Source organism: Dendrobates tinctorius, unplaced genomic scaffold (genome assembly GCF_039654945.1).
Source record: "Dendrobates tinctorius isolate UK_male_01 unplaced genomic scaffold, ASM3965494v1 ptg000111l, whole genome shotgun sequence".
Taxonomy (NCBI): Eukaryota; Metazoa; Chordata; class Amphibia; order Anura; family Dendrobatidae; genus Dendrobates; species Dendrobates tinctorius.
In genome coordinates, this window is record NW_027361779.1 from 12,438,415 (window position 1) to 12,464,500 (window position 26,086).

Sequence of the window (26,086 nt, forward strand, 5' to 3'; positions counted from 1 at the left end):
GTGAATAAAAATAACTTTTATCTCTTACCAGTATTTGCTTTTCAATTTTTGAACAAAAACATATAGCAGAGCAATTACCATATTATTTTTTCAATAATAATAATAAAATAAATTGTATGCTTAATTGTAGGATGACTGTAGGCCAATTGTAGGCTAAGGAACAAGTAGTAAAACACAAGGGAATGGCAGCATGGTGGCTCAGTGGTTAGCATTGCAGTGCTGGGGTCCTGGGTTCAAATCCACGGTAGATAACATCTGCATAGACTTTGTATGTTCTCCCCGTGTTTCCGCTTGGATCTTCTGTATCCTCCTAAAGACATACTGATAGGAAATTCAGGTTCTGAGGCTTCTTCTCTTTTAGCCTGCATGCAAAGTATTGTTTTAATGTGTGAAGTCAAAATGCACATAATTAAATAACTTTTTATACTGCAATGAGGCTGATGTTTTATGACAAACACTGGAGATGAGAAAATTTGTATGGATTTGGTTCCAAATAAGATCAGCATTGAATATTGCTTTTGCAATATTCATCGAACACAGCCGAAGGCCATTAGCGTCAATGCGAATAGAAATTACCGAATATCTTCGGAACCAATCATAAGACAAACATTCGGCACAAATAGTGTTCGAATATTGCTCAAATATATTAAAATCTGATTCGAGGACATAAACCGAACTAATTCGCTCATCTCTAACAAACACCTCACACCTCACTCTTAGCAAACTAATAATTTAGAAACAAAGGGATGATATAATTTCTTGCACATGGACTCTGTTGCCTTTGTTCTTTCTTGATCTGCAAAATACTGTACATCTGTAAAATGATTTGCTTTACCTCAACAACATCTAGACTCTTTATCCAGCAACAATTCAAAATACTGTAGTTGGTGCTTAATGATGATGTGACGTCAGACTTCCTTACAGGTAAAAAGAAAGGACAGAATGTCAGTCGTAATGCGCAATATTCCAACTATTCATGTTAGATGTCAGATTTCTGTCGCTGCACAGAAAGAATCCCGTGCCTTACTTCCAGCGGTCTCCCATTCCTCTCCAGCCGCAGAGAAGGTTGCTCAGCAAACACATCAGTCAAGGCGCTCTGCCCTGACCAGCTCCGTGGGTTTGCTTGCTGCTGCCACCTCTGGCACAGCTATGGCAATACATGCTGCTCAGCAGTGAGATTCTCCAGGGACTAAGTCCCCATGTCAGGCCACTGAGCATGCCCGTGGAGTGATCTCCCATTGGAGATCGAAGGTCACGTGCTCAGGTCCTGCTCGTGTTCAGGTTGGCCCATCCGAGAAGGTCCCGGACGCTCGCGGCTATAAAAGGTTTGCATGGCTGCTCGGCCATGCACTAGGATAGACTGAATTTTCAGTCTATAAGGAGTGAGTGGTGTATGCACGTATGAATGTCTCTGGTGACTGACTCATTATGAAACCCCTACCCTTGGTACGCATGTGTTGTGTAGCCTAGCCTGCTAGCGCCCAGGCTTAGGCGTAGGTAGGTCAGAGTTTGAGTCAGGCATTAGCCATCATCAGTGACTCAGCACGCCTCAGTGCCCCGTGCTTCGCACTCCATAGTCAGTGTCTATAGCGGCGCTCGTGGCAGCGACGCCACACGCTCAGTGGGCCTAGAAGGACTCTAATCCCGTGTCCTTGGGGTAGAGTTCTGTGGCCGCTTGCTGTGCCCTCTTTGGCCGGGCTCTGTGAGTTAAACAGGCTCCAGCATCCACGTTCAGCGGCTGTGCGGCTCTGTGAATTAACAGAGCCCGCTCCTGTTCACATTGGGTGACGTAACCCACGTGTGACTGTTTTTACGCCGCTCAATTCTTCTGCCATTACCTAGCAGCAGTGTACCACCTCTGCACGGTGGACCCTGGGCTGTGAATGCACCTACTTTTATTTTATAATTTGGTGCGTTCCACCAGTCCTATCAGTATCCTAGCGCCAGGGTCTGGCTAGTAATGGCGGACGAACAGCGACTGCTGCAGTACATCCGGCAGCTGCAGGGCAGGTTGGCAGCTCTCGAGCGTCCAGCCTCAGCTGCGGATGTTACTGCAGTCGCTGTTCAGGCAGCCACAGAGGCTATCTCCTGTGAGACCACTGCAATCCCTGCCCCAACACTGTCCTGCCTCCCACTGCCCGAGAAGTTCTCGTGTGATAGTGCCTCTTGTAGGGCTTTCGTGAGCCAGTGTTCGATACAGCTGGAGCTGCTGGCAGCATGACTCCCCTCCGAGCAGGCCAAAGTGGGATTTATTATTTCCCTCTTGTCGGGCAGGGCTTTGGAGTGGGCCACAACGCTGTGGGAGTGTGGTGATTATGTGGTGCAGAGTGCCTCTCGGTTCTTGGACACTCTGAAGCATGTCTTCCTGGGACCGCGAGTCACCCATGACACAGCGATCAGGATGCTGGCATTGTCACATGGTTAATCCATGGTCAGCCACTTTGCCATCCAGTTCCGGACGCTGGCCTCAGAGTTAGAGTGGCCAGATAAGGTCCTCATTCCGGCATTCTGGAGAGGTTTGGCTGGTCATGTGAAGGACGCTCTGGCCACCAGGGAGATTCCTGCTACACTGGAGGAGCTTATCACCATCTCCACCCGTATAGACCTTTGCTTTGCCAAGCTAAGGTTGGAGTGGACCCAGTGTAGGTAGAGGTTTAGGTTGGCACCCAGTTTTGCTAAACCTCTGGACTCTCCCGATTGGGCGTCTGAGCATCAGGGGGCTTCCCACGAGGGATCCAGGCCCCGGCCCGCTCGAGCCCCTGTGATCTGTCATGGTTGCCGGCAGTCTGGTCACTTTGCCAACCAGTGCCCACAGCGGCGGGGAAGACGCTCGCCCCTAGTGGCCGTAGGAGGCAGCTCACTAGAATCCACGGCGTTTTCCTCCAAGTTGTCCTATAAGGGGACACTTGGATTTGGTTCTGCCACTCTGGCAGTAGAGGTTTGCGTGGATTCTGGAGTGGAGGGCAATTTTATGTCATCTGTAGTGTTGAGCATTCCGATACCGCAAGTATCGGGTATCGGCCGATATTAGCTGTATCGGAATTCCGATACTTAGTTCCGATACTTTTTTCATATCGAATACCGGAATCGGAAGTTCCCATAATGCTAGGAGCCCGCTCGATTTGATTCAGCCAATGGGGATCCTCAGAAGTGTGGGAATATCCTGTTAGGCATGTAGGCATGTTAACTACTGGCATGGCTGTGATTGGCTGCTGAAATGATGTCATGATGCACTATAAAAAGCGCTGCAGCCGCCATTTCTGGTCACTCTGCTGTGAATTCAGTTAGGGACAGGCTGCTGTTGAAGACTGTGAGGGACAGTTAGAAATAGCGATTCTAAAAACAATATTGTGCTTTATCCAGGCTACATAAACCACCACTGTAGCTTGCTTTTCCCTAGCAGCGCTGTTTTCACAGCTGTCTGCAAGGGCTGTGTGAGTGCAGACCCACGCTGTGTTGTGTGTCCTGCAGGCACGTCTGCTTGTAGGCCGGCCAGCGTGTGTCTGCCTCATACACATTTTTCTTTTATTGCTGCTTTTTTTTTCTCCTGTATAGTGTGCTTCCATACGTATCCATATACGTTGGTTGCAAACACTAAAGGAGTGGACAGCGGAGCCTTTCAGCAGCCTTTCAGTGCTATAGCCCATTTCTCTGCACTGTTTTTGGCTGTCTGATAGGTCTCTCTGTGTGTGAGTGCAGCTCACGTTGCAGTGTGTTCTACAGCCACCGCTAGCTGTAGTCCGCTCAGCGTGCGTCACTGCCTCATACATAGTCCTTTTTTTGCAGCAAATTTAGCCAGATTTTTGCTCCTATATTAGTGTGCTTCCAACCGCATCCATTGTCATTGGTTGGTTGCAAACACTATATAGGATTAGATAGAGGAGCCTTTTTGCTGGCTTGTGCCCTTCAGGGCCAGCCAGGCTAGTATCACCCTATTTTTTGGAGCCTCATCAATTGCGTTGTAGGTTAGCTTCCTGCATTGTAATCGCTCCAAAAAGTTTGTGATACTATAGCTTTCAAACTTTGGTCACATCCTTTCCTTTCCCCCCACCCAAAAAAAAAAAAGGAAATAAAGTTCACCAAACACTCCACTTTACAGTTGTCTAGGCCACATTAGATCATATTAAAGTGTAGTACACACACTCTTAGCCAAATTAGTGTTTCTTATACTGGTTAGCAGGTGTTCAGGAATAAGAACACTAAGCCACCCCTTTTTTACTTTTCTGCCTATCTTTATCAGTCTACCAAGATGAAGAAGGCAGGGAGTAAGGCACGTGGTCGTGGCCGTGGAGTTTCAGCAGGGAGAGGACGGGGGGATTCAGCAGGGAGAGGACGTGGGGATTCGGTGTCTGCTGCGGCCACCAGTGACCCGGCATCCCCCACTTTTACCAGGCAACAGTCCTTCATGCGCAGCTTTGTAGGACCTCGCCGTACCCCACTGCTGCGTGACGAACAAATTGAAGCCGTTGTCGGATGGATGGCAGCTAACGCATCCACTTCAATGACTTCCGCATCCTCCCAAGGCCAGAGCACTGAAGAGCAACCATCTGTCTCTTCACCACCTGCCAAATTGCCCAGGCAGTCTGAGAGCCCTGGACCGGAGCCATCTCAATCTTTACTTCTGTTCTCAGAATCTGTTGGCTTGGAAAGAGGTGGCCAGCCAAGCAGCATTCTAGAGCGTGAAGAAGAGGGAGTATGCAGTGATGCGCAACTGCTTTGTCCCTCTGAATCTGAAGAGGCGGGTGGGCCAGTGCCTATGGTCAGCACACCTCAGTATGCATCAGATGATGATGAGACTCAGTTGCCTATTTCTGGTGCGTATGGTGCTGGCGAGACAACCCAGGACCAGCCGGTGCTTGAAGAGGGGAGTGGAGATGATGAGGTCCTTGACACATCATGGCGTCAGCCACAGGAAGGTGGTGGGAGCAGCTCTGAGGAAGAGATTCCCCGAACGGCCAAAAGAGGAGGGAGAGGGCGGGGGCAGACTTGGTTGCCTGTAGCCTCCACTTTGGCACCCGTGAGGAGCAATCCTCTTCCAAAACTCAAAACGGGCGCTCCCAGGACTTGCAGTGCGTGGTCTTTTTTTGACACAGTTGCAGATGACATTTGCTTTGTCAAATGCAAGCTGTGTCATCAGAAAGTGAAACGAGGCAAAAATGTGACCAACCTCAATACCACAAATATGTGGAAACATGTGCGTACCAAGCACGAGGTGGAGTTACACAGACACACTGAAGATGTAGGCCAACCTTCAGCAGCACCTACCACCTCTTCAGCTCGTGTTGGGGCCTCTTCCTCCAGCTCACACACGGCTGGTTCGGCTTCCTCACTGGAATGCCATGGAAGAACCACTGCCACTGTTGTCCAGAGACCCAGTGAAATTCCACCCACTGAACCACGTTCGCAGTCATCAGCACCCTCCCAGGCCACTCACCAGCAATCGGTAGCACAGGCATGGGAGAAAAAGCGACCATACTCGGCAAACCATCCCCGAGCACTGGCTCTGAATGCCGGCATTGCCAAACTACTGGCCCTTGAGATGCTGTCATTCAGGCTGGTGGAGACTGACACCTTCCGGAACTTTATGTCATTGGCAGTTCCACAATACAATGTGCCCAGCCGCTTTTATTTCAGCAGGCAAGCTGTCCCTGCCCTGCAAAAGCATGTGGAGAGAAAAATTAAAAATGCGCTACTAAATGCCGTCAGTAGCAAGGTCCACCTGACCACCGATGCGTGGACCAGTAGCCATGGACAGGGACGATACCTTTCCCTCACTGCCCATTGGGTCAATGTTGTGGAGCCGGGTACAGATCTGGAGAGTGGCTCTGTACGCATTCTGCCAACTCCAAGGATTGCAGGAATGCAGTCTGTACATATTGAGTCCTCCTCCTACTCTAGTTCCTCGGAATCAGCACTGCGTGAGCCTGTTAGGCCAGATATGAGCACAGGTGTGGCCAAACGTCAACAAGCCGTCCTTAAATTAATTTCTTTGGGGAATCGGAGCCACACAGCACAAGAGCTCTGGAATGCCATCAAGCAGGAGAGCGATGTGTGGTTTGTGCCAGCGAATCTCCAGCCAGGTTTGGTAGTGAGTGACAATGGCCAAAATCTAGTGGCAGCTCTGGGCCTAGGCAACCTCACTCACATACCATGTCTGGCACACGTGCTCAATTTGGTCGTGCAGAGCTTTCTGAGGGACTATCCGGATCTTGATGCACTGCTGCACAAGGTTCGCCTAGAGTGTGCTCACTTGCGGCGTTCCAGCATGGCAAGATCGCGCATTGCATCTCTGCAACGCCGATTCCGCCTGCCAGACCATCACATCATATGTGACCTCCCCACCAGGTGGAATTCAACGTTACATATGTTGGAGCGGTTGTGTGAGCAGCAGGCAGCAGTAATGGAGTACCAGCTGCATCAGGCACAAACAAGTCGCACTGTGCGCCGGACACACTTCACCACCACTGAGTGGGCCACTATGAGGGACATCTGCCAAGTTTTGCGTGCCTTCGATGACTCCACGCAGATGGCCAGTGCAGATGATGCACTAATCAGCATGACTGTCCCCCTCATCTGTCTGCTTCAAAAAACATTACAAGCACTAAGTGAGGAGGTTTTTGAAGAGGTCGAGGATGAGCAGTCAGAAATGCCATCTGCTTCTGGCAAGTCTGCGCAACGTGCTTCCACACAAAGGCCCAGGCAGGGGACACTTAGTGAGGAGGATGACGAGGAGTCAATGGAGGAGGAGGAACACATCTCTCCAGAGGAGGGAGGTACACAAGGCTCTAGTAGTCAGTGTGTACAGCGAGGGTGGGGTGATGCTGAGCAGGCAGAGATGCTGCCTCAAGCTGGGGACAGCGTTTCTGGTCCAGTTGGCAGTCTGCAGCACATGGTTGATTTCATGCTGCAGTGCTTGTTAAATGACCGCCGCATCGCCAACATTCTCCACACGGCTGATTATTGGGTGTACACCCTCCTAGATCCTCGCTACCGGGACAACTTACAAAGCCTCATACCACAGTTGAACCGGGAGCGAAAAATGCGGGAGTACCAAGAAACACTTGTGCAGGCCATCATGTTCTCCATTCCCCCCACAAGTGTTGCTGGTAGTGCTTTTCAAAGCAGCCATGTGGGTAGAGGCAGTGGAGGAAGCTCTGCACAAAGAGGTAGCAGAGGCAGTGCCGCAGGACAAGGCAAGGCCAGTATGGCCCAAATGTGGAAAAGTTTTGTGGGACCACCACAAACGGCTACACCATCACAGACGGCTCCAGTCAGCAGGAGGCAACGTTTCCGTCAGATGGTGACAGACTACTTGTCGTGCCCTGTTAGTGTTCTCCCAGACGGCTCTTCCCCGTTCAAGTATTGGGTCTCTAAGCTGGATACATGGCCAGAGCTTAGCCAGTATGCATTGGAGGTGCTGGCTTGCCCTGCTGCTAGTGTATTATCGGAACGTGTCTTTAGTGCTGCAGGTGGTGTGGTAACAGACCATCGCACACGACTATCCGCCGATAATGTTGACCGGCTTACTTTTGTGAAAATGAACAAGGCCTGGATCTCACCTGAATTTGCCAGTCCTCTTCCAGAATAAATAATTGGCTGGCAACAGGATCCAGGTCTCCTGTTGTGTTCATGTTTCTATGACCTGAACTTTATTTCCTGGGCTACAGCAACGCCCGTTGTTGCTCAGAAGTGCTGTCCGCACAGACAAAACACTCGCTCATGTGTAAGTGGGGTTCGGTAACGTCAGCTCATCCCCTGCTGTGTGTGTGGCAAAGTGTCCTGCTGCCTACAACTTCTGACTACCTCTGATTTAATATGTTCTCTGATTTGCCCTCTGTCTCCACTCTGTTTTGAGTATTTCCTCCCGTCTACAACACCGCCTGTTTCTGCTCTCAAGTGCCGTCTGCACAATCCACACTTGTTCCTGTGGTACCTGGGTCCTGTAACATCTGCTCATCTCCAGAGTTGAGCACGGCAATGTCTCCTGCTTTGTCTACATTCCCACTACTACTGCACCATGATTTTCCCTGGGCTCCAACAACGCCAGTTGGTGCTCGGCAGTGTCTTTGGCACGGGGACTCCCTGTTGCCCAGCCTGGTTCCAGCACGCCTGCTGTTTCCGGGTAGTGTCAAGGTCACTATGCCACCAATCCGTTGTCCTGTCGGCTTGCGGCCTGTCTACTTTGCTTTCAATGGGTACCTTCTGCTACCCACCCGGGTGCCAGCACTGTCTGCTGGTTCTCGCCACAGCCTTTGGCCTAGGTGCCTCCATCTCGGTATCCGAGGTCCAGCACTGTCAGCTGGTCCTTGGTAGTGCTTTTTAGCACAGGTACCTTCTGCTTAGTAACCGTGGTCCAGCACCGTCATTTGGTCCTCGGTAGTGCCATTGGCTCTTGTTCCTTCTGCTACCCATCCGGGTGCCAGCACTGTCTGCTGGTTCTCGCCACAGCCTTTGGCCTAGGTGCCTCCATCTCGGTATCCGAGGTCCAGCACCGTCAGCTGGTCCTTGGTAGTGCTTTTTAGCACAGGTACCTTCTGCTTAGTAACCGTGGTCCAGCACCGTCAGTTGGTCCTCGGTAGTGCCATTGGCTCTTGTTCCTTCTGCTACCCATCCGGGTGCCAGCACTGTCTGCTGGTTCTCGCCACAGCCTTTGGCCTAGGTGCCTCCATCTCGGTATCCGAGGTCCAGCACCGTCAGCTGGTCCTTGGTAGTGCTTTTTAGCACAGGTACCTTCTGCTTAGTAACCGTTGTCCAGCACCGTCAGTTGGTCCTTGGTAGTGCCACTGGCTCTTGTTCCTTCTGCTACCCATCCGGGTGCCAGCACTGTCTGCTGGTTCTCGCCAGAGCCTTTGGCCTAGGTGCCTCCATCTCGGTATCCGAGGTCCAGCACCGTCAGCTGGTCCTTGGTAGTGCTTTTTAGCACAGGTACCTTCTGCTTAGTGACCGTTGTCCAGCACCGTCAGTTGGTCCTCGGTAGTGCCATTGGCTCTTGTTCCTTCTGCTACCCATCCGGGTGCCAGCACTGTCTGCTGGTTCTCGCCAGAGCCTTTGGCCTAGGTGCCTACATCTCGGTATCCGAGGTCCAGCACCGTCAGCTGGTCCTTGGTAGTGCTTTTTAGCACAGGTACCTTCTGCTTAGTAACCGTTGTCCAGCACCGTCAGTTGGTCCTCGGTAGTGCCATTGGCTCTTGTTCCTTCGCTACCCATCCGGGTGCCAGCACTGTCTGCTGGTTCTCGCCAGAGCCTTTGGCCTAGGTGCCTCCATCTCGGTATCCGAGGTCCAGCACCGTCAGCTGGTCCTTGGTAGTGCTTTTTAGCACAGGTACATTCTGCTTAGTAACCGTTGTCCAGCACCGTCAGTTGGTCCTCGGTAGTGCCATTGGCTCTTGTTCCTTCTGCTACCCATCCGGGTGCCAGCACTGTCTGCTGGTTTTCGCCAGAGCCTTTGGCCTAGGTGCCTCCATCTCGGTATCCGAGGTCCAGCACCGTCAGCTGGTCCTTGGTAGTGGTTTCTAGCACAGGTACCTCCTGCATATTAACCGGGGTCCAGCACCGTCAGCTGTTCCTCAGTAGTGCCATTGGCTATTGTTCCTTCTGCTGCCACTACGGGTTCCAGTACTGTCAGCTGGTTCTCGCATGAAGACAACCACCAAGATACAGAACAAAAGACAGAAGAACAAGATGCAGAAGAAGCAAAAGCAGAAGAACAGAAAGCAGAAGAACATTAAGCGTAAGACAAAAAATCAGCATAGAAGAAATCAAAATTATAAGCAGAAGAAGACTAAGCAGTAAATGGGGGTGAGTCCGTTCCTCCTCGTGGTGCCCCTGGAAAATGCCTGCTGCTGCAGGCCAAACTGAACGCGGACAAATCCTGTTGTAAATCTTTTGTGACAGGCAGAACGTAAGGTGTAATCTTATAACTTTTATAGATAAGTACTACAGGAATGCCTGTCACCATAAGAAAATGAAGAAAAAGAAGAATAGGAAGAAGATGAAGAAATAGCATATGAAAATTAATAATTGCTGAATAAGAAGAATATGAAGAATGGAAAAAAAAAATTAATGGGAAGAAGGTGAAGAAGAAGAAGATGAATAAGGTGAAGAAAAAGTTAATGAAAAAAATGCTACTGCTGCGGATCATGAAGGAGAAAGTGTGGGAGAAGTACAAAAGAAGGTGAAGAGCATGGAAGTTGTGAAACATACATATCTGACTAAATATAAAAAAGGTTAACATAGTCAATATCTTTTTAACTCCGAACGTCTTGAAAAAAAAAATTGGAATTAATGCTATGCCATGTGATTTGAATAAACCACTATGCTTTTAATGTCTCCTCCACCTCCCACAATACATTCTACATGATTCTTATTTGTTTTCAATTATGTAGAATTAGCCAACAAGGAAATAAAGGCCTTTTTTTAATTCCGATACCGGAAGTCCCATTGACTTGAATGGGACTTCCGGTATCGGAATCGGCGATACCCGATATTTTTTTCGTATCGGGCGATACCATCCGATACGATATTTTCGGGTATCGAACGGTATCGCTCAACACTAGTCATCTGCCTTCGCTCAACGGCACGCAATACCACTGCTTATGATGTCCAAGCCAGTCACCATCAGAGTAGTGAATGGCGCGACTCTGCCCTCACAGATTACCCACCAAACCACTCCACTGTTACTCTCGGTGTCTCCATCTCATCAGGAGATGATATCCCTCCTCGTCATGCCTGAGGGTATGGACCAGGTCCTTCTAAGGGTCCCCTGGTTGTGGTATCACTCTCCCCATATAGAGTGGTCCTCGGGGAGAATTCTTGGTTGGAGTAAGTCATGTGAGGGTAGATGTCTGAGGGAATGCATCCAGGTTGCCTCAACCGAGGTCCCCGGAGATCTTTCCTCACTTCCCAAACACTATCGACAGTATGCGGACGTGTTCTCCAAAAAAGCGGCGGAGACACCTCCACCGCATCGCCCCTATGACTGTCCTATTGACCTCTTGCCTGGTGCTGAGCCTCCCCGGGGTTGAGTCTATCCCCTATCTCTCCTGGAGACAGAGGTCATGTCTCAATACATCAGGGAGAATCTGGCAAGAGGATTCATTAGGAAGTCAGTATCACCAGCGGGGGCGGGATTCTTCTTCATCCAGAAGAAGAGTGGGGAACTATGTCCTTGTATTAATTACAGGGGTTTTAGCGCCATCACCGTTAAGAATAAGTATCCTCTACCCCTGATATCGGAGCTGTTTGATAGGCTACGGGGTGCTAGAGTGTTTACCAAACTTGATCTGCGGGGGGCTTACAACCTGATTCGCATCCATGATGGGGACGAATGGAAGACGGCATTTAACACCAGAGACGGGCATTATGAATATCTGGTGATGCCCTTCGGGCTCTGTAATGCCCCAGCCGTCTTCCAAGAATTTGTGAACGATATCTTCCGGGATATGCTTACCACCTCGGTAGTAGTCTATCTGGATGATATTCTCATCGACTCTCCAGATATTGACTCCCACTGGAGAGATTTTTGAAAAGTTTTCGACCTCCTGCGGGCAAACTCCCTCTATGCCAAGTTGAAGAAGTGTGTGTTTGAGCAGAAGTCCTTGCCTTTCTTGGGCTATATCATCTCAGCCCAGGGTTTGGCCATGGATCCTGCCAAGGTACAGGCGGTGATGGATTGGCAGGAACCCCATTCTCTCAAAGCGGTGCAGCGCTTTTTGGGGTTCATAAATTACTATCGTCAATTCATTCCCCACTTCTCAACTTTGGTAGCGCCCTTGGTAGCCCTCACCAAGAAGGGTGCAAACCCCAAGTTGTGGTCAGAACCTGTCTCCAAGGCCTTCTCCTCTATTAAATCCCATTTCGCTAGCGCTCCCATTCTACATCGCCCCGATGTGGATAAACCCTTCATTCTGGAGGTGGATGCCTCTTCCGTCTGTGCTGGAGTGGTCCTGTTCCAGAAGGACTCGCAAGGTCAGAAGCACCCATGCTTCTTCTTCTTCAAGACCTTCACACCGGCGGAGAGGAATTATTCCATCGGGGACAGGGAGTTTCTAGCAATAAAATTGGCCTTTTCAGAGTGGAGACACCTCCTGGAGGGGGCTCGCCACCCTTTCCAGGTGTTCACCGACCACAAGAATTTGGTCTATTTACAAACAGCCCAGCAGCTGAATTCTCACCAGGCCAGTTGGTTCTTGTTCTTCTCCTGATTTCACTTCACCCTGCATTTTCTCTCCGGGGAGAAGAACGTCCGGGCCGATGCTCTCTCCCGCTCCGTGGTGTCATCGGAGGAGGAGCCTCGGCTGATAGTCCCGTCTGAGAGCCTGAGTCTGTACCTCCGGGCAAGACTTTTGTCCCTGCCCATCTGCGACCGGAGGTCCTCTCTTGGGCTCATTCGTCCAGGCTGGGTGGACATTTTGGGACCAAACGGACCTCTGAGCTTCTAGCGAGGATGTACTGGTGGCCGCATAAGGCCTGTGACGTCAGGGACTATATACGGGCGTGCGTCTCTTGCGCCCAGAATCGGCCCTCTCGGCAGCAGCCCGATGGGTTACTCTATCCTCTGCCGGTTGCTGACAGACCTTGGGAGATGGTCAGTATGGACTTTGTGGTGGGTCTGCCCAAGTCCAGTGGCAGCACCGTCATTTGGGTGGTCACCGATCATTTCTCCAAGATGGTGCATCTGGTACCACTCTCTCGGCTACCTTCGGCACGGGGCCTGGCAGCGTTGTTTACTAAACATGTTTTCCGCCTGCATGGCATGCTGGATAAGATTGTCAGCGACCGGGGTCCTCAGTTTGCGTCTCGGTTCTGGAGAGAGCTCTGTTCTCTGCTCAGCATAGAGCTAAATCTCTCCTCGGCCTATCATCCTGAGACAAACGGGTTGGTTAAGAGAGCCAACCAGACCCTGGTGACATATCTGCAACATTTTGTCTCGGCCAAGCAGGGTGATTGGGCACCCTTGCTGCCGTGGGCGGAATTCGCCTTGAACAACGCTGTGGCCGACTCCACCGTTCAGACCCCATTCCTCCTAAATTCCTCCCCGTGCCCATGCCCGTGTCGTCCACCGACTCTAGGGTGGCAGACTGGGCGGTGGAGGCATGTGACATTTGGGATCGCACGCAGGATGCTATCTGGGCCTCCAAGGACAGAATGAGGTCCTTCGCTGACACTCGTCGGCACCCGGCTCTGACCTTCGCTCCTGGCGACTTAGTGTGGCTTTCCGCTCGAAACATCAGGCTGCGGGTGGAATCCGCTAAGTTTGCACTGCGCTATATTGGCCCTTTCAAGGTCCTCAAGCAGATCAACCCTGTGGTCTACCGCCTGGCTCTTCCACCACACTTGGCTATCTCGGACACGCTTCATGTGTCTCTCCTTAAGCCGCTGCACATGTCCCGGTTTTCTAAGCCATCTGCCGGGACATCAGACCTGTCGTCATACAAGTTTGAGGTCAATGCCATCGTGGGAAGCAAGATGATGCAGGGCAAAAAGTTTTACTTGGTGGATTGGAAGGGTCATGGTCCAGAGGCTCGGACCCGGTGGAGAACATCCAAGCTCCTCTTCTCATTGTGGAATTTGAGCAGAGTGAGGCGGGCCCTAGGAGGGGGGTAATGTTAGACGTCAGATTTCTATCGCTGCATAGCAAGAATCCCGAGCTTTACTTCCAGCGGTCTCCCATTCCTCTTCAGCCGCAGAGGAGGTTGCTCAGCAAACTCATTGGTCCAGGCGCTCTGCCCAGACCAGCTCCGTGGGTTTGCTTGCTGCTGCCACCTCTGGCACAGCTATGGCAATACATGCTGCTCAGCAGCGAGATTCTCCAGGGACTAAGTCCCCATGTCAGGCCACTGAGCATGCCCATGGAGTGATCTCCGATTGGAGATCGAAGGTCATGTGCTCAGGTCCTGCTCGTGTTTGGATTGGCCCATCCGAGAAGCCAGGAAGGTCCCGGACGCTCGCGGCTATAAAAGGTTTGCATGGCCGCTCGGTCATGCGATAGGATAGCCTGTATTTTCAGTCTATAAGGAGTGAGTGGTGTATGCACGTATGAATGTCTCTGGTGACTTACTCATTATGAAACCCCTACCCTTGGTACGCATGTGTTGTGCAGCCTAGCCTGCTATCGCCCAGGCTTAGGCGTAGGTAGGTCAGAGTCAGGTATTAGCCATCATCAGTGACTCGGCATGCCTAGGTGCCCCGTGCTTCGCACTCCATAGTCAGCGTCTATAGCAGCACTCATGGCAGCGACGCCGCGTGCTCAGTGGGCCTAGAAGGACTCTAACCTTGTGTCCTTGGGGTAGAGTTCTGTGGCCGCTTGCTGTGTGCTCTTTGGCCGGGCTCTGTGAGTTAAACAGGCTCCAGCATCCACGTTCAGCGGCTGTGCGGCTCTGTGAATTAACAGAGTCCGCTCCTGTTCACATTGGGTGATGTAACCCACGTGTGACTGTTTTTACGCCGCTCTATTCTTCCGCCATTACCTAGCAGCAGTGTACCACCTCTGCACGGTGGACCCCGGGCTGTGAACGCACCTACTATTATTTTATAATTTGGTGCTTTCCGCCAGTCCTAACAATTGATGCACTGTTGTTCATTACATGACTTTGGCATGTCATACAAAGCAATCTATAATTGTGGGGTCTTTGATATTTTTCAATCATAGTCAACATCAAAGGAAACCTGTCATCAGGATTTACCCCTGGAAGCTATTAGAAGTTCTTTTTCAGCATTTTAATACCTTATGTTATGTTACCTCTATTAGCCCTAAACCCAAAATACAGTATGTCTTTAAATACTAAGTTTAATCATCCTCACTCTACCTGCATGTGGTTACTGGAATAGTTTGGGATCACTGTTAATCAATGCAATCAATGCCATTGCAAGGGGGGAGGGGGAGAGGTTAGGGTAGGAGTGTAACTGACATTCCAGTATGTGCGAGGAGATTTGGAAGGAGAAATTGAATGGCTTCTTCTTCCACTCCTTGCTCTCCCTGCACATACTGGAAAGCCAGTTGAACTGCTGTAAATGTGATCCCTCCCCGTGCTGTGGCATTGATTGACAGTGGTTCAGGACAAGTAACCACAGGCAGGGAGAATTAAACTTAGCTTTTAAACACTTACATTTAGCTTTTAGGGCTAATACAGGCATAATTGAAGAGGGTATTATGACTCTGAAAACAAGCTCCTAATTACTTCTAGAGGTAATTTTTCTTGACACATTTCCACTAACTTTTTCAGCTACAGTAACACTTGCATTTTCTCTCCGTACTTGCCTTTTCTCTCCACATGCATCAAAAAGCCCTGGACCTCTAGATCTCCAGTCATCTATACCAGTTATTCTCATCTCCAGTCGTCAAGGCCCTATTAGGTCACGTTTTTAGGATTTCCTTAGTATTGAACAGGTGATGGAATTGTAAGTAATGCATCAGAAATTGCCAAAGGTTCATTCTATAGGATATCCACAAATCATGACCTGTTGGGGGGTTTTGAAGACTGGAGTTGAGAAACACTGATCTAGACATCACAATGTAAACCTTATCAAATTCACTTGGATTCTTGGGGTACCGTCACACTTAGCGATGCTCCAGCGATCCCAACAACAATACGACCCGGTCAGGATTGCTGGTGCATCGCTAAATGGTCGCTAGTGAGCTGCCAAACATGCCAAACAGGCAGATCTCACCAGTGATGAAGCAGCGGTCGGCGGTCGTTACTTACCTGTCAGATACGGCGATGAAGACTTCCTCCCGCCCGCGTCCACGCATCGCTCGTCGGCGCCAGCAGGAAGCCCAGCAGGAAGCGGCCGACAAGGAACGGCCCAGGACGTTCTCACGCGATCAGCGATAGCCAGTGGGGGAGCCAGTCGGAGGTAAGTATCACACATAACGATATCGCTAGCAATATCGCTGCTGCGTCACAAAATCGGTGATGCTTAAGCGATATCGCTAGCGATCTCGCTTAGTGTGATGGGGCCTTTACACCTGGACTTTTATCTCGCTTACGAGACATCATGTTCAAAACCTGACTATTGTTTTGCTGCCTAATATATATATAACCCCTTGAAGTGACTTACTACTGAAATAATCAACAGTATTCACTTCACCTGTCAGTGGTTTTAAAGCAGCAGCCAACATGAGAGCTGCAGGACACTTCAACAATAGTGGAGCATGTCTGCACAATTTGACCAATGTGGCATTCATTAAAAGTGAAAAAGGAATGTGTCTAATCAGTGAGAGGCCACTGGCTACATCAGACAGTCTCGGCACAAGCCACTCCATTTAGCAGATGCCAGAGGAACCCTGTCCGTCAGCCTTTATCCTCTGTACAGAGATCTTGTCTTACAACAGGGTCCAGAGAATTCCTTCCATGGAAGGGCTGCTGGATGGAAGAGTAAACCTGAGGCAGGAAGTGTTGCCAAGAGGTCACATCAGAAACAGAATGGTAAAACAAGAGAATGGTTAAAATTCACACTGAGGTCAGAAAACAGGAAAACACAGGAAGTCAACACAAGCAATAACTAGCACAAGGTAGCAAAACTAATTGGCAGGCAGTGGAAGTCAGAGAGAAAGTGGTGTAAATAGCAGGCAACTCCCGCCTAGAGCTCTCAGAAAGGAGCATTCAAAACCAGACAATTAACCCCAGAGTTCCCTTATATTGTGGCACCAAACGTTCCAGGAATAAAAAAGGACTGATGTAGAAAACAGCATCACCAGTAATAAAGGCTCGCAGCCACCTAATGGCCGAAGAAGAGGCCTACACAGAAGTTACATGATGGCAGCATTAGGCAAACAATAGAGATCAGCACAGCACTCTATGCTAATAACATTAACAGCAGCTACTACACCTGTGAAAAAAAAATAAAAAAGATAGGTCCCCAATTCATGAATGCCTTTGCACCTTTTGGTATAGTTTTGTGTGGTTTTTTTTTGTTGGCACCCAATTTATTATTCTATTTTATATGTACTCTCCTGCCTGTTTGTTTTTTTCCTCTTTGTGGGCACAGTTTATTAATTCCAGATGTTTCTCCTAATTCATCAATTGCGACTTTTTAAAAGTTGCAAAATTTGGCTCAACTTCACTCCAGTCGCCCTTGGTGTATTTATGAGTACACCAGTTTTTTAGAACTTTTGGCTCCAAATATGCGACTTTTGACTCCAAAAGTAGCAAAAAGAGTTCAAGACAGGAAGAAAGACCATTTCTTATTAGAGGCACTAAATTCGTAAATGGCATGTGCAATTTTGAAGAGTTTGATGCAAAACACAGCAGCTATACCACAAGATAAAAATGAAAGTGACTTTAAAACCTCGCAAATGATGAATCGGTGCCATTGTGTTCTGATGAAGTTATTAAAAATGCAAAGCAATTGTGATGGCTGTGAAATGTAAAGTTAATCTGTAGAGAAACATTTGCAAACTTTAATGTAATGTAATATACATTTTTTTATACATAGTTACAGTATGTTCTTTTTGAAATAGCACTCATCGGTCATGTGGTGATGAGGATTTCTATAGAATGCATTGAAAGTTTCTGCTAGAATGCGTTTCCAGGATTTATTTCTTTGTACAATTTATTACATGTCTATCAGCTTAAAGTAAATCTGGTGACTTATAGGACAAAGATACAGTTATTAATGTAAAAAATAATCTTTCAGAATCGTTACTCAACATGCGCTTCTCTGATCTGAGAGTAAAACAGAAGTGATAATGACTTAGGGTAATGCAAGCAACGCATTTACTTTTGGCTATTGATTGGTTCTGGCGTTTTGGCATCAGTATTTTCTATATTTTAATATATCACATTTATTTTGTCAGTGATGTGCAACATACACACCTTCAATTGTCTCTAAACAAGAAGACATATATCCAATCTAGATTTGTGATACCATATTGCTTCTATATTTTTTCCATTACTAAATCACCTCTAATGGTCGGTCTTGAAAATAGTGTTGTAATACGAAAGGTAGGAAGACAGCCTAAAGCTTGACTTTAAGTATTGCTTTAAAAACTATATAAATTGATTTCAATTTTCCAATAGTTACACTTTTATTTCTCATGTCAACATGCTTATTTCAAGGGCATATCGCTTTCTAGCAGAGAAGGTATTTTCTCGGCATGGAGTCCATCTCCTGGTTTCTGATATTGGAAGCTAGTGCAAATCTGTAGTTTGCTTGGATTAAATATAAATGTAAGTGGAGTTCATGTTAAAACTTGTTGTTTGGCCTCAGTGGTTCTTCTACTGTCCATCCTATCAATTTAAATTCAATTGTTTTGCTTATCCCCTTATGATTTATTTTTCATTTCATACACCTATTTTTTTTATTTTCTCTTAGAATTCCAACCTTTGTTTCCTGTGGAGTCCTAAGTTTTAAAATCTTGCATCCCCAATCACTCGCTTTACTTTTCAGCAGGGGTCTAACAGCTTTACTTTTAAGATAACTTATATCTTAATAGTCACTGTGAAGACTCTTTGTAGACTGCAGCAATGTGGTAACTTAACTAGCTGTGGAAATACATCTCGAGCATGATACAAGTATGCTTACCAATCTTCTTGTTTCAATTGCTGATTGTTTCATGGTGCCTTTCTCTGGTGATCCTGCAAACTCATTTAGGCTAGAAAATAAAGTTTCTTTGTTAAACAAAAATCAAAGAAGATGTGAAGGAAACATTTGTAGAAGAATAAATACCTGACTTATTTGTCATGGAAAATAAATGATTATTTTCTATAGTCTTCATGGAAGCATTTATATTGTTAAATTTATTTGTAACATTTTATCACATTTAACATATTTTTCTTTTCTCCGAGCCCAGTGATTTCCTGCAGCTGTCAACTCTGCCAGTTTAGGCAGCAACAGAGACTTGGGGAGGGTGAGCAAAACCTGAGTTTATTATATTAACCATTTCTAAACTGATGGAAAGGGAAAAGATATATATATATATATATATATATGGGCAGCACGGTGGCTCAGCGGATAGCCTTGTAGCGCTGGAGTCCTGGGTTCGAATCCCACCAAGGACAACATCTGCAAGGAGTTTGTATGTTCTCCCCGTGTTTGCGTGGGTTTCTTCCGAGTACTCCGGTTTCCTTCCAAAGACATACTGATATGGAATTTAGATTGTGAGCCCCAACAGGGACAGTGATGATGTGTGCAAACTGTAAAGCGCTGCGGAATATGTTAGCGCTATATAAAAATAAAGATTATTATTATATATTATTTTTCATTTATTTTCTGTACTCAAGGGTAAGACATGATTAAAGTGTAAACTTAAAGGGATTTTTGCAAAAATATCACATGATCTATTTAAAAATTACAGCTATTTTTGACTATGGAGACATCAGTATTGAAAAATTAGGCTTGTATTTTCTGCAAAGTTACACCTGTTGGTATATTTTAGACTCCATTTACTTGACTGGCTTATATCCTTTCCTTAGAAATTAGTAAAGTCTAAATATACCTATACAAATCAACAGTCTAAAAATTAAACTTAATGGAATTCTGTATTGAAATTAATTGTGGCTTACCTATTCACTAATAGTAAATCAGATTTTTTGCAGACTCACTGAAGATTGCGATCATAATGCATGAAGCAGCAACCCCTGTGACTACAGTCATATGTTAAAGTTTGGGCACCCCTATTAATGTTAACCTTTTTTCTTTATAACAATTTTGGTTTTTGCAACAGCTATTTCAGTTTCATATATCTAATAACTGATGGACTCAGTTATATTTCTGGATTCAAATGAGGTTTATTGTACTAACAGAAAATGTGCAATCTGCATTTAAACAAAATTTGACTGGTGCAAAAGTATGGGCACCTCAACATAAAAGTGACATTAATATTTCGTAGATCCTCCTTTTATAAAAATAACAGCCTCTAGTTGCTTCCTGTAGCTATTAATGAGTTCCTGGATCCTGGATGAAGGTATTTGTGACCATTCCTGTTTACAAAACAATTCCAGTTCAGTTAAGTTTGATGGTCGCCGAGCATGGACAGCCGCTTCAACTCATCCCACAGATGTTCAATGATATTCAGGTCTGGGGACTGGGATGGCCATTCCAGAACATTGTAATTGTTCCTCTGCATGAATGCCTGAGTAGATTTGGAGCGGTGTTTTGGATCATTGTCTTGCTGAAATATCCATCCCATGCGTAACTTCAACTTCGTCACTGATTCTTGCACATTATTGTCAAGAATCTGCTGATACTGAGTTGAATCCATGCGACCCTCAACTTTAACAAGATTCCCAGTGCTGGCATTGGCCACACAGCCCCAAAGCATGATGGAACCTCCACCAAATTTTACTGTGGGTAGCAAGTGTTTTTCTTGGAATGCTGTGTTTTTTAGCCTCCATGCATAACGCCTTTTTGTATGACCAAACAACTCAATCTTTGTTTCATCAGTCCACAGGACCTTCTTCCAAAATGTAACTGGCTTGTCCAAATGTGCTTTTGCATACCTCAGGCGACTCTGTTTGTGGCGTGCTTGCAGAAACGGCTTCTTTTGCATCACTCTCCCATACAGCTTCTCCTTGTGCAAAGTGCGCTGTATTGTTGACCGATGCACAGTGACACCATCTGCAGCAAGATGATGCTGCAGGTCTTTGGAGGTGGTCTGTGGATTGTCCTTGACTGTTCTCACCATTCTTCTTCTCTGCATTTCTGATATTTTTCTTGGCCTGCCACTTCTGGGCTTAACAAGAACTGTACCTGTGTTCTTCCATTTCCTTACTATGTTCCTCACAGTGGAAACTGACAGGTTAAATCTCTGAGACAACTTTTTGTATCCTTCCCCAGAAAAGCTATGTTGAATAATCTTTGTTTTCAGAACATTTGAGAGTTGTTTTAAGGAGCTCATGATGCCACTCTTCATAGGAGAATCAAATAGGAGAACTACTTGCAAGTGGCCACCTTAAATACCTTTTCTCATGATTTGATACACCTGGCTATGAAGTTCAAAGCTCAATGAGGTTACAAAACCAATTTAGTGCTTCAGGAAGTCAGTAAAAAGTAGTTAGGAGTGTTCAAATCAAGAAAATGATAAGGGTGCCCATACTTTTGCACCAGTCAAATTTTGTTTAAATGCAGATTGCACATTTTCTGTTAGTACAATAAACCTCATTTAAATCCAGAAATATAACTGAGTCCATCAGTTATTAGATATATGAAACTGAAATAGCTGTTGCAAAAACCAAAATTGTTATAAAGAAAAAAGGTTAACATTAATAGGGGTGCCCAAACTTTAACATATGACTGTATATTGGCTCATCACTACTTGGCAACTATATTAAACATGCTATATAGAATATTTTGCATAAAAATATCTGAAGTATTTTGATGTACTGCCAAACTTTGCATACACTGAATAGCAATTTAATAAATAACTATTGTGCTAGGGTTATTGGTGCTGTATGTGAGGGGAGATATGTGTCACGAAGATTGCCATCTTCCAAAATTTGAAACCCAGAAGTTTCTCTCCAGCATGTTAGGTGCTGAGGGGTTAATAAGTCAATATAAGGGTTTGGTTTTTTTGTGATTTGGTTTAAGAGATGTGTGGGACGCCTCCTCACCATATTTCCACCTCAAGGGTGTGGATGGGGAAGTTAAATGTCCAGCTACTATGTTTTTTCCTGCTGTGTGTTTGGAGACAGGAAAGTCTCCAGGTGGTAGCTCCGGTGGGTGCTGAAGTGTAATGGATCCTGAGCGGGTGAATCCAGTAGAAAATGAGTCAATCTACTACAATTTGGTCTTTTGAATGTGGGCAGTGCTCCAGGAACACGTGTAACTGCTACAGAGTATGTTACATGTCCTGGTTGAAAGCCGACATCCAGCAGGAGATGTCCAGCAGCATGGAGGAGATAATTAACCACCTGGTCCCGGCACAGCAGCAGCAACAGGAGACAAACAAGCTACTGCTAAAGCATATGCAAGAGCAGCAGCAGGACCAGTGGCAACAGATGCAGCTTCTGTCATGCACCTACCCTCAAGTATGGCTGACTATCAGGATTCTGTCAGTGCCGGCGAACTGCCACGGCTGAGCAGGGTGACTCACCCACACTGCGGGAGGGCCCAGGTTCAGATACTGCAGGGAAAGTTCAGGCAGACGGAACCTGCAACGCTGAAGGTAGCAAGCAGTGAAGGACCTGCGATCATGTGACCGCAGGGGGCGGGGCTTAGTGTCCCACTGCTGGAGATGATTGTAGGATTCTACTACAAGAATCCTGGAGTAGAGGTGAGGGGAACTCAGGTCAGACAAATGGGGGGTCATACATGGAGAGGGCGGCGCGGTACCAGAGGGGAGAGCAGAGAATAGTCAGAACGTAAACAATGAGTCATACACGGAGATAGCTGCGCAGTACACGAGCGGCAATCAGAGTATAGTCAGGTCATAGGCAATGAGTCATACACAGAGAGGGTAGCGCAGTACAACAGGGACAGGCAGACCTCATATCAGGGACAGAACTGGATCAAAACCAAACAAGCATAAAGCATCACAGGCAGAAAGCACACCAGGGTCACATATGCTCGGCCAAGGGTCTGAGTATAAGTGATGAGGAATGAGCCCACAATGAGGCTATAAAAAGCCTCCCAGAATCTCAGAGTGAGGCTGTCCAGATTACGCTCTGAACTACCTAATCCCACAAACTAAGCAGATCATGACACTGATGATCCCCATGTTCGGGAAATATTAAGAAGAGCCATGCAGAAGATGACCCCTGGGGATGATGTGGAAGCTTTTCTTACTGTTTTCAACAGGATGGCTGAATGGGAGAAACTTCCGGTACAGCAGTGAGCAGAGATACTGATGCCAAGTTAAAGACTGAGATCTTGGCATGCCTGGGAGTAAATATATTGGTTAGAGCCCAACGAATCCACCACTGAGCTTATACTGGCAACAAACACCATTGCTCACAAATGTTTGACTTGCTACATCTAGTTAAAAAGTGGTTGCAGCCAGAGTCTTCCGCTCTTGCTCAGATGGTTGAGAGTGTGGTGATGGACAGATTCATCCACTCCCTTACCCGGCCAATATAGACCTAGGTTGCCCAGAGCAACCCGCGGAACGCAGACAACATGGTTAGCTTAGTAGAGAGGTAGCAGGCTGTTAAGAAATCCCTTGGGAAACCAGACATAATCACTTCCTTGTACTGGAATACCCAAAGGGGGGTGGGCTCACCATGGAGAGGGTCTAGAGCCACAAACGGGGGACGTCCCAATCCCGCTAAGGGTCCCCCAAAGCTTGTTGTAAAAGATGTGGTCTATTGGCGATGTCACAATCCTGGACATGTAGCTGCCTGGTGTCATATATCCACTGAACCAATGGACTGCAGTGTGGACTGTCAACCCAGCTAGGAGCCACAGGTGTGTACCATGTCAATTAATAGGGTAATGGTACTTCTAAATAGCGGATGGTGTGACCAACTAGAATCTTTGTACATAAGCATGTTGGGGATACTAAATTAGAATAAAACTAATGTACTTTATTAAAAAATTATTAAAAATCTATTTGATAATAAAAGTGCATGTGCAACAACAGGCAGACAAACAACAAAAATACTGCACGCAATTACTGCATGTCTATCCACAGTAGCAGAAAAATTGAAGTCCTGCAATTCCCAAGCAGAAATACAAATAAATCAACATGTGCAGTTAGATAAGGACCTTAATGGAAACCTAAAGCCCCCGTCACACATAGCGATCTCGCTAGTGAGATCGCTGCTGAGTCACAAGTTTTGTGACGCAACAGCGATCTTACCAGCGAGATCGCTGTGTGTGACACTGACCAGCGACTGGCCCCCCTGCCGGTTATCGCTGATCGTCCTGGAATAGCCAGGACATTTTTTTGATCGCTGGTCTCCCACTGGCCAGCACGTATCGCTGCGTGTGACAGGCGGGAGACCAGCGATCATCGATCAGCGCGCTGGTAACTAAGGTAAACGCAGGGTTTCTAAGCACCGAGCGGTGCTTAGAAACCCGATGTGTACCTTAGTTACCAGCGCGCTGATGCAGGGAGCTGGTAACCTAGGTACACATCGGGTTTCTAAGTGACGCACGCCCCTTAGAAACCCGATGTGTACCTTAGTTACCAGCTCCCTGCATCAGCGCGCTGGTAACTAAAGTACACAGCGATGCTGCGCGCTCGGTGTCGCTAGTGCTGATCGCTTGTGAAACTCCCTGTCTGACAGCTCACCAGCGATCATGTAGCGACTCACCAGCGATCCTGACAAGTTGATATCGTTGTAGGGATCAATGGTGAGCCGCTATGTGTGACGGGGCCCTTAGCTTACATTCAATAATCTTGCTACTTGACCTCCAATCAGTCAGTCAGCATATTTGTAAGGTGGTTAGTGCCTATGAAAGCATTGTCATACTCACTACTCTGTTAAACAGATAGTGAATTTTTTCATATTAATGCTATCACTCAGTCAATGATTAAGAATTACATTGGGGTCCAGTCCCTCACAAAATAACAATTAGTTGTTGGGGGATACAGTCCCTCATGATACACAGCATTTCACTGATCATAAAATTAACAGCAGCATAATTAACAGCATGAACTTGAGCGACACAAAAAACAAGGGGGAGGTTTTTTTTAGGAACTTGCAAGCACATGGCGTATTATCTATCCCATGATTAAGTCCTTTAGTACCCCCACAACCCCTTTCTCAAACTGAGAATCACTGCGACATTAGTGAAAACAGGAAGGATCTCACCTAACAAATGACCAGCGTCAGATCCATAAGTCCTTTTCACCTTCCTTCTCCCTTCGACTGTTGTGCTCTGGAAATCTGGTGATCCTGATCAGTGCTACAATTCCCCACCATTTGACCCTTATAAGTTCATCTGCATCCACTGCATACACGGAGATGCCAAGAACTACTCTGTGGCCAGCGTGACCATGGAAACAGGCTGCGTTACCAAGTCCTATGAGATCGGAATAGTAAACGACTTGATACATCCAGTCATATTGGGGATGGAATTTTCCTTATTTTGGGACTTGTGGAAAAAGGGGGCTGTATCGATTGTCTCAGACAAAAGCCAGATTCCTCAGGAAGAAACTCTGACTGTAGGCATTGTGTTCTTTTCTCTGTAGGCCGCATTCCATTTTCAGTACACAGTAGAATCATATGGTTTACCAAAAAGCTTTATCTTGGTCTCATTTTTCCACAAGATTATTTCCCAGAAGGATTTTGCCTTAATTTTGGCAAATTGCATTCTAGCTTTTTAATGTCTCTGTGTCAGCAATAGGGTCCTCCTGGGTCTCCTGCCATAGCATTTCATTTCATTCAAATGTTGATGGATAGTTCATCCTGATATTGAGGCAACAAGAGCTTGAAGGACAGTTTGAATTTCTTTGGATCTTGATTGGGGCTGTTTATCCACCATCCAGACTATCTTTCATTGCAGCATTTCTTTATTTTTTCTCTACCGTGCACTTCCAGGGAGAATAGCTATACTGACATGGGTTGTAAACTTCTTGATTATGTTGCACACTGTGGACAAAGGAGCATCAAGATCTCTGGCAATGCACTTGTAACCTTGAGATTGTTGATATTGTTCAAAATTTTAGTTCTGAAGTCCTCAGACAGTTCTCTTCTAGTCTTTCTGTTCTCCATGCATACACCGACACACAACACAAAGATTGAGTCAATTTCTCCCCTTTTTATCTGGTTTCAGGTGTGATTATTATATTGCCCACACCTGATGCTTGCCATAGGTGAGTTTGAATGAACATCACATGTTTGAAACGAAGTTGTTTACAATTTTGGAAAGATGCCAGCAAGTTTGTCTGGACCATTTTTGGGGTTTTGGGTGAAACTGTCTTATTTGCCTTTTTTCCCTCAGTTTTTTTGTTATGTTTAAATAAACACAAAGGATCTAAACATGTATATAACAAAGCGTGTAATTTCAATGATTTTCTCCAAGAAATATTTCATTTTCTGGAACAATTTCAAGAGTGCAAACACTTTCGGCCATGACTGTATATAGACATTCATCAAACGTCCACTATAGTAAGATGCACCAATTTCATTAAGAGTCATGCACCCCTTAAGAAATTAAATACAGCAAAGAATCAGCTCACCTGTATTGGCATTATAATTTG

General features: G+C 46.7%; 1 long non-coding RNA gene across 1 annotated transcript; it reads right to left on the reverse strand.

Moving 5' to 3' along the window:
- On the reverse strand, positions 1–24,809 carry LOC141100942 (uncharacterized). Its single transcript, XR_012234820.1, has 3 exons — positions 24,696–24,809; positions 18,526–18,595; positions 1–362 (listed from the first exon to the last, which is right to left on the reverse strand). It is a non-coding gene; the product is annotated as an uncharacterized lncRNA (long non-coding RNA).
- Between the last annotated feature and the right edge of the window lie 1,277 nt (positions 24,810–26,086).